Below are 7855 nucleotides of genomic sequence, written 5' to 3'. Positions count from 1 at the left end.
CTTTATGTATTATTACACATGCAAAAGAGTGGTCACATTCATGATTTAAGTGACTGCTAGCGCTGCTGTATGTTTTAATGAAGTTCCATTTTATCATTTTTTACTTTGTATTGTTAACATACAGGGAAACCCCAGCATTCATAGGAGGACTTTGCTGCCTCACTCTGTCCAGAGCTTTTCCACTTCCTGCACTGTGCCATGCATGCAGTGGTGAAAAGCAAAAGGTAGGACAGAGGGACTGGGGACTCTGATGTGTAGGAAGAGCTCTGATGTGAAGGCGGAAGTCTGATTTCAAGGAGTGGTTCTAATGTGAAAGTGGGGGGTTTCAATGTGAAGTGGGGCTTCTGATTTAAAGTTATTTCTTGGAACTTGTTTGTTCATTTACATTGTATTCATGCATTTAAAAACTTTTAAGACCTTTTTATCATGCAAATATTTGTAAAATATTAGTAGTGGCCCTCATATTGAAATGTTTGGAAACTCCTGATCTACAGGAAAACATGTCCTGATGTTTTTTGGAAATACATTACTTATACATTCATTTTCAGGAAAATGGCCTTTATATTGTATTAAAGTGGAGGTTCACCCTAAAACAATTATATAACATTATATCCAGCATAATTCGGACATGTACAGTATCCCTGTATTTATGTGTTTTGTTTTTTTTCGGCGTAAATACCGATTTATTGTGATTCCCCCCGTCTTCCGGGTTCTGATTCCCGCGGGACTGGGCGTTCCTATTCAGAGGTAGATGATTGACGGGAAGACAAGGCGCATAAGGCGCGTCACCAGTTTTCTGTAAATAGCCAACCTGCGAGTCGGCGCTATACGGCACCTGCGCCCGCCGTATAGAGCTAGGTCGGCTATTTATGGAAAACTGGTGACGCGCCTTATGCGCCTTGTCTGGTGAAAAACTTCCCGTCAATCATCTACCTCTGAATAGGAACGCCCAGTCCCGCGGGAATCAGAACCCGGAAGCTGGGGGGGGTGACAATAAATCGGTATGTACGGCGAAAAAAAAAAAATACAGGGATACTGTACATGTCCGAACTATGCTGGATGTAATGTTATATAATTGTTTTAGGGTGAACCTCCACTTTAAGAGCCATAATCTACAGTATATATTGTTCTATATATTTTTTGTAATATTATGGCACTGCATGGCTAATTCAATAGATAGAAGTGACAGCAATTGTGTTAGATACTTGTCAGAAGTAACTTAACAATAAAGACAATTAGGATTTTTTTTCCTAGCTAAAACTTGTTTGTAAACAGAGCAATACTGAATATTCTGAAAATAAAGTAGTAAATGAGCTTCCTGGTTAGCACATTAATTAGTTAGATAACAAACTAGGAATACACTCAGTATGCAAATAATATTGCAGACATAATGATGTACAAAAGCATCATTTGGAAGCACACTCAGTGTAATTTGTGATCGTGATTAGTACATCCTGGAACTCAAGAACCACTGAATTCTATCAAAATCAATGGCTGAATGCTTTCAAATGATTAGAAATGATTAGAGATGAGCAAATTTACCTACATAAAGTCAATTACGCCTATGAGCCTATGCACCTTTTAGGAACATACACCAAAATTACTGACCAGTTGAAGCGCATTTTAGATTCTCTAACTTTAACAGTTAAAGTGTGTGTATGGGCAAAATAAAATAAAAATATTCAGTACATCTCTCCAGAAGTACATTGTGTACAAAAAAATGTTTTTCATCATTCAAGAAATCCATTGTGCTCCTAATCTCAGCTCTTCTCAGGTTTCTCTGTGGACTACAAAACATCTCCTCATATATTACAGGGGCAAAGAGCAAGGTCCATTACGGTGAGTGAAAGTTGTTAGCTTAGGACAGCCAATGTGTTATTACTAGTAAAGATCACCTTCAAATTCAAGTTGATGAAGACAAGGGCCCCTTCCCCACATCCATGGCTCAGTGAATTGGGGGTCTGTGGGGGGGGGGGCGGAGGCCCATCCATTGGGGGCATAGGGGTGCCACCTCCCTAATCCATGTGCCCGGCCCCTAATCTACATGCAGAGCCCAGTGTCCTGAGCCCACCCAGTTAATATTTGCTAATGTCTTCCTGTTTCTCTTCCCGGCCAATCAGGAAGTGGGTCCTGACACCCAATTGGCCGGGAGTCCTAAGACCCCATTGGCCAGGAGTCCAAAGACCCCATTGCCAGGAGTCCGAAGACCCCATTGGCCAGGAGAAGAAGACACGACCGACAGGGGAGGCAAGTGGGGAGCCGCAGCCGTGACCTGGGTGGGGTAAGTGCCGATCGATCGGTGAACAAACCGGCAACCAGGGGGTTGGTGTGGGGTGGCGGGCTGGAGTGATGAAAAGGGTAGATATCTCAAGTTTGCTTGTCGCAATCCTCCGCCCAACTGATGAATCGCCAGCCGCCACTTAGGGTGGGACTTATCAGATCTCTGACTAGCTTGATACACTGCTGCTAGCGGGTGCCGGGAGAGGATCACTTGGAGAGGTTCAGCAGGAAAGGATCGGCATGCCGGTGCTTGTGTGTTTATGGCAACAGGGTCATCATCCATTGTGATTGATGATGGATCTACATAGCAGGAAAATATGATTTATGTTGGATTTACATCATGTGGCATATTTTTTTTTTTATATATATATAATTTTTTTATAAAGAACTTTTTTAAAGATGTATTAGCCAGATTCAGAGAGACTTACGACGGCGTATCAGTAGATACGCCGTCGTAAGTCCGAATGAGTGCCGTCGTATCTTTGCGCGCATTCTTAAAATGAGATACGCCTCACTGTTGCTAGGATACGACCGACGTAAGTCTCCTACGCCGTCATATATTATGTGCATATTTACACTGGCTGCTAGGGGCGTGTACGTTGATTTACGCATCGAATATGTAAATGAGCAAGATACGCCGATTCACGAACGTACGTACGCCCGTCGCAGTAAGCTACGCCGTTTACGTAAGACATACGCCGGCGTAAAGATAAACCACCAAAAAAATGGCACAGCCCATGCAAGGTATGGACGACGGAACAGCCGTCGTATTTTACATTGTTTGCGTAAGCGTACGTGAATGGGGCTGGGCGTAGGTTACGTTCACGTCGAAAGCATTGAGTATTTGCAACGTGATTCTGAGCATGCGCACGTATGCGCCATACCAACGGCCCTCGTAACTTAGGGAGCAAGTGCTTTGTGAATACTGGCCTTGCCTCACTATGTTACGTCGGCGTAGTGCAAATGGGAAGCGCTACGCCGAACTAAAGATGCGCCCGTCTCTCTGAATGTGGCTAGTTTATGTTTATTTACAACCTAACTTGTTCTTGTGATTGAGTAACCAGGGTACTATGTACCATGGATCCCTTGGTGCCAGGGCGTGCGACGCAGTCACGCCCCTCACTTGGAGGGGGCAGAGCCGTGTCCTACGTCATCATGCCACAACGTGCATGCAGCTGCTCTTTCCATGCTTCAAGGTGGGACGCAAAGAGGAAGGGAAATAGAGGGGAACCCCCGCGATTTCCAAAGGCCAGAAAATAAGTCCATTCACGTCCCAAAAGGGGGGCATGAGATGGGCCCATGTGTTTCCCGGGCAGTGCAGAAGGGACCCCTCCCCCTTCATCGGTGACCATCTAAAAGATCGTCTGCACATGCCCAGTCTAGGGACAAGAAACCATCCATCGCACACAGATATTCCACAGCATATACATCAGGTTGAACCCTAGTGGTGATAAGGAATACAGCATATATAGATGGATCAAGAGCAGAATTTGTTGTACACATTGCCAGATTGACAATAGACATAGAACAACATATTGTGTATCTCATAAATCAGTCAATCTAAACAATATGTCCAAAATACAACATCTAGGTGTATATAACAGACCAGCGTCGAGATAGTAAAGATGATCCTGTATACGTCTAGCTAATGGACGCTTGGTTTTACCAATATAAAATGGACCACAGGTTCAAGTGGCCAAATATACTATGCCCATAGTACGGCAATCAGCGTATGTCTTAGATTTATGATAGCCTCTGGGTAGAGGGCATCCTTTGCCCTCGCTAATCCATGGACACTGATCACAATTTCCACATCTATATGTTCCCTTGCCACCCAGAGTATGAATGGTGAGAAATGTACCAGGTTATCCCTTACTGACCGAGATCTCCTATACACTATTTCGGGTTGGTCTGACACATATTTAGAGAGCACAGGGTCTTCTGCCAGGAAGTGCCAATTGTGAGCAACCCACAATTGGGTTAATGTTTTTTTTTTTTTTTTCACATTCATGCACCTTGCCATTACATTCTTATATACATATCATTATACACTTTATTCACTCAAAATATTTTTCAGATTCATGAGGCCCTTTGCGCAAACATCACACCTCTCTCACAGATTGTGGTTTGGTCATCGGGTTGACATCCCAGCAGTTCCATCACTGGGATTACATCCCGGCGGTTTCCATGATCTGGTTCGGGTATATCCTGCCTCAGCTCTGGACCAGGCAGTGTGTTTGGGGTGGCACTCCTCCCCTTTTTTGTGGTCCCCAAATGAGGCAGAATTTTACATGAGCTTACCTGTAAGTAATTCAATTTAGATCTTTGAGATATCCCTCCCTCTTTTAAAGGGCATATCATGTATTTTCTCACCCTAAGGCCCCGTACACACGGTCGGACAAAACCGATGAGAATGGACCGAGGTTCAGTTTCATCGGTCCAAACCGACCGTGTGTATAGCCCATCGGTCTGTTTTCCTTCGGTCCAAAATTTCTAACATGCTTCAAAACCGAACCGATGGACCGCTGCCCGATCGGTCCAAACCGACCGCTCAGAATCAAGTCGACGCATGCTTGGAAGCATTGAACTTCGTTTTATTCAGCACGTCGTGTGTTTGACGTCACCACGTTCTGACCAGATCGGTTTTTGGAACGATGGTGTGTACGCACATCAGACCATCAGGCCACTTCAGCGGTGAACCGATGAAAGCGGTGGTCGGACCATTCTCATCGGTTTGGAACGACCGTGTGTACAAGGCCTTAGGGTGCCAAGACAGCTTTCTATCTATTTCTATATATCATTTATTAATTTGTGCGTATATACAAGCATGTATGAATATTGCATTTTTATTTAATGTCCCTATGGTATTTTTATTAAGATGTCAGCTCATAATATATGGCTGCGTTTTTTATATACCGGTATATATGTTGTAAACTGTATCATGCATTTCTAGACCACAGAACTGTTTTAGATAAATAAAAGTTTCAAATATATGTATACACATTCTATATAATTTGTTTGCAGCAACATATCTCATTCAAGTCCCACGCCCTTTCCTTTTTTTTTATAACTATCGATCAGTGTCTTCAGTATTGGGCGATACCATTCAGTGTTTCTATAATATTTTTGCACATGACTGATGGTAAAACTTTTGCTTTCCATTTCTTACATCTACATGGCAAGGTGATTTTATTGACGCAGAGATTTGAGGTTTGGACTAAGGCTATTTATTGGTGTGATGACTCATCTGATTTATCACTACATCTGCAGTTCATATGCCTTTATATTCCTCATGTAGGATGGTCAATCGGACCTTTAGTGTTGTATTGGAATGTCACCTGTTTGAGCCTGTTGACGAATGGATGACTTTCATTCGCCCCTTTTCTGTTTCTCTCCTTACTGGATTGTATGCTGTTCCCAAACTGAATAAATAAAGATTACTTAATATATATATATATATATATATATATATATATATATATATATATATATATATATATATATATATATATATATATACATATATATATTTATATGTATATAGATATATATATATATATCTATATACACAGGGTGATTGAAAAGTACCTCCTTATTTTAAAAAAACGTATAATTTATTTTTTAATCATTATTTTTACAAAAATGAATATAAGAAGAACACACATAACATGGAGTTTTATTTAAAATTCAATATGTGCATCAGCATTCGTCTGCAGATTCTGAAGCCGATTCGCAGGAACTCTTGTGGGATGGCAGAAATAACTTCTCGTAGTCGCCCTTCAAGTTCTTTTAAAGTCTTTGGTTCCTTCAACCAACCCCAAAGAAAAAAGTAGCAGGGTCTTAAATTAGGGCTTCTGGCCGGCCACTCATGCAGACCACGTCGACCCAACCATCTCCCAGGAATATGTTCATTCAGCAAAATATGGAGGAGCACCTTCTTGCATAAAAATCAAGTCTTCAATATTCTCCCAATATATGTGGTGAACCACAAGGAGTACTATTATATTCTCATTAAGACCTTGCCAACATCCCAAAAATGTGTTAGGTCAAAACCCTAAAGAAAGGGCCTATGTAACCCCCGGTACAATGGGACTTTATGGGCGAACAGAAAGAAAATCATATATCATAAAATATAATTTATTTAGAAAAGTTTTTAAAAAAAAAGAACATATGTATAATGACAAACATATCAACAGTTTGTACAGTACAATTGTATGAAACGACAGAATTGTGCTCATAATGAGCTATTACAAATTCCGGTGAAGGTAACTTTTCCTCCTTTAGTACAAATACATTCTGAAAGAGAGCAAGAATGATAATCTCAGCATAACATTTCAAGGCAGCATCAACATTGTAGCACATGAGCATGTCCGACATACATACCAACACTGGATTGTAACCGATTTTTATAAGGATACTTTAAAACCAAGATTTCATAAGAAAGTTTGCTGTTGCCTGTTGTTCTAGAGGCAATGAACCCTGTATTGGCTCGGAACAGCCCTCACAAGGTTCCCCACGAAAACAGCTCCCACAGTCCAGCCAAAGAAAAATAAATACCCTGATATAAAGAGAATGGCCCAGATTCACAGAGAGCGGGCGCACATTACGCCGCCGTAGCGCAAATAATATACGCTACGCCGACGCAGCGCAGAGAGGCAAGCATGGAATTCACAAAGCCATTGCTTCCAAAACTGCGATGGGTTTCTAAGGCATAAGCCGGCATAGGTGGAAGTGGGCGTGAGCCATGCAAATGAGGCGTGACCCCATGCAAATGATGGGCCGAGCACCAGACAGATACGTATAACAAACGGCGCATGCGCCGTCCCGTGGACGCATCACTGTGCGCATGCTCACAATCACGTCGGAACAACTGTCTAAGATACGCCGGATCACTGCCTACGGCGTGAACGTAACCTACGCCCAGCCAGACACACGTCCAACGTAAACTACGTAAAATACGCCAGCTTGTGTTCCCTGGTGCAGACCTTTGCATGTCTGCTGCTGGGTTACACCTCCTTTATGGGGCTTAACTTTTTATGCCTGACGTACAACTTACGCGCACATCGCGTAGCCTGCGTCGGGCGCATGTACGTTCGTGAATCGTCGTATTTCCCTCATTTGCATATTTGAATAGCTGATCAATGTGAGCGCCACCATGCGTCCAGCGTAAATGTGCGCCGGCGTACGCAAGTTACGTCGGTGGGATGAAGCCTGTTAGGCGTATCTTAGCTTGTGGGTCGGTGCACAGATGACGGCACACATTTGTACTTACGTCGGCGTATCTTGAGACACGTCGGCGCAAGTGCTTTGTGAATCCGGGCCAATGTATATATAAATGTACCAGAAGAGAAAAAAAAGAGGGGAGAGAGGGGGAAGGGGGGGAGGTAAGGGGGAAAGAGACTGTGGGGGAAATAAAGGGGGGGGGAAGGGGAAGGAAAAGATGTAACAATTGTTTGAAATTGCTGACATTAAAGTCATTTAACAATATGAAACAAACATATTGATATATAGCAGAGTAATCGTTTTTAGTTGCCAAATAAAATCAAAAGTGGTTTTACCAGCTAGAAAACAGTGA

This window comes from Rana temporaria, chromosome 1 (assembly GCF_905171775.1).
Source record: "Rana temporaria chromosome 1, aRanTem1.1, whole genome shotgun sequence".
NCBI lineage: Eukaryota > Metazoa > Chordata > Amphibia > Anura > Ranidae > Rana > Rana temporaria.
This window is presented reverse-complemented; position numbering follows the sequence as displayed.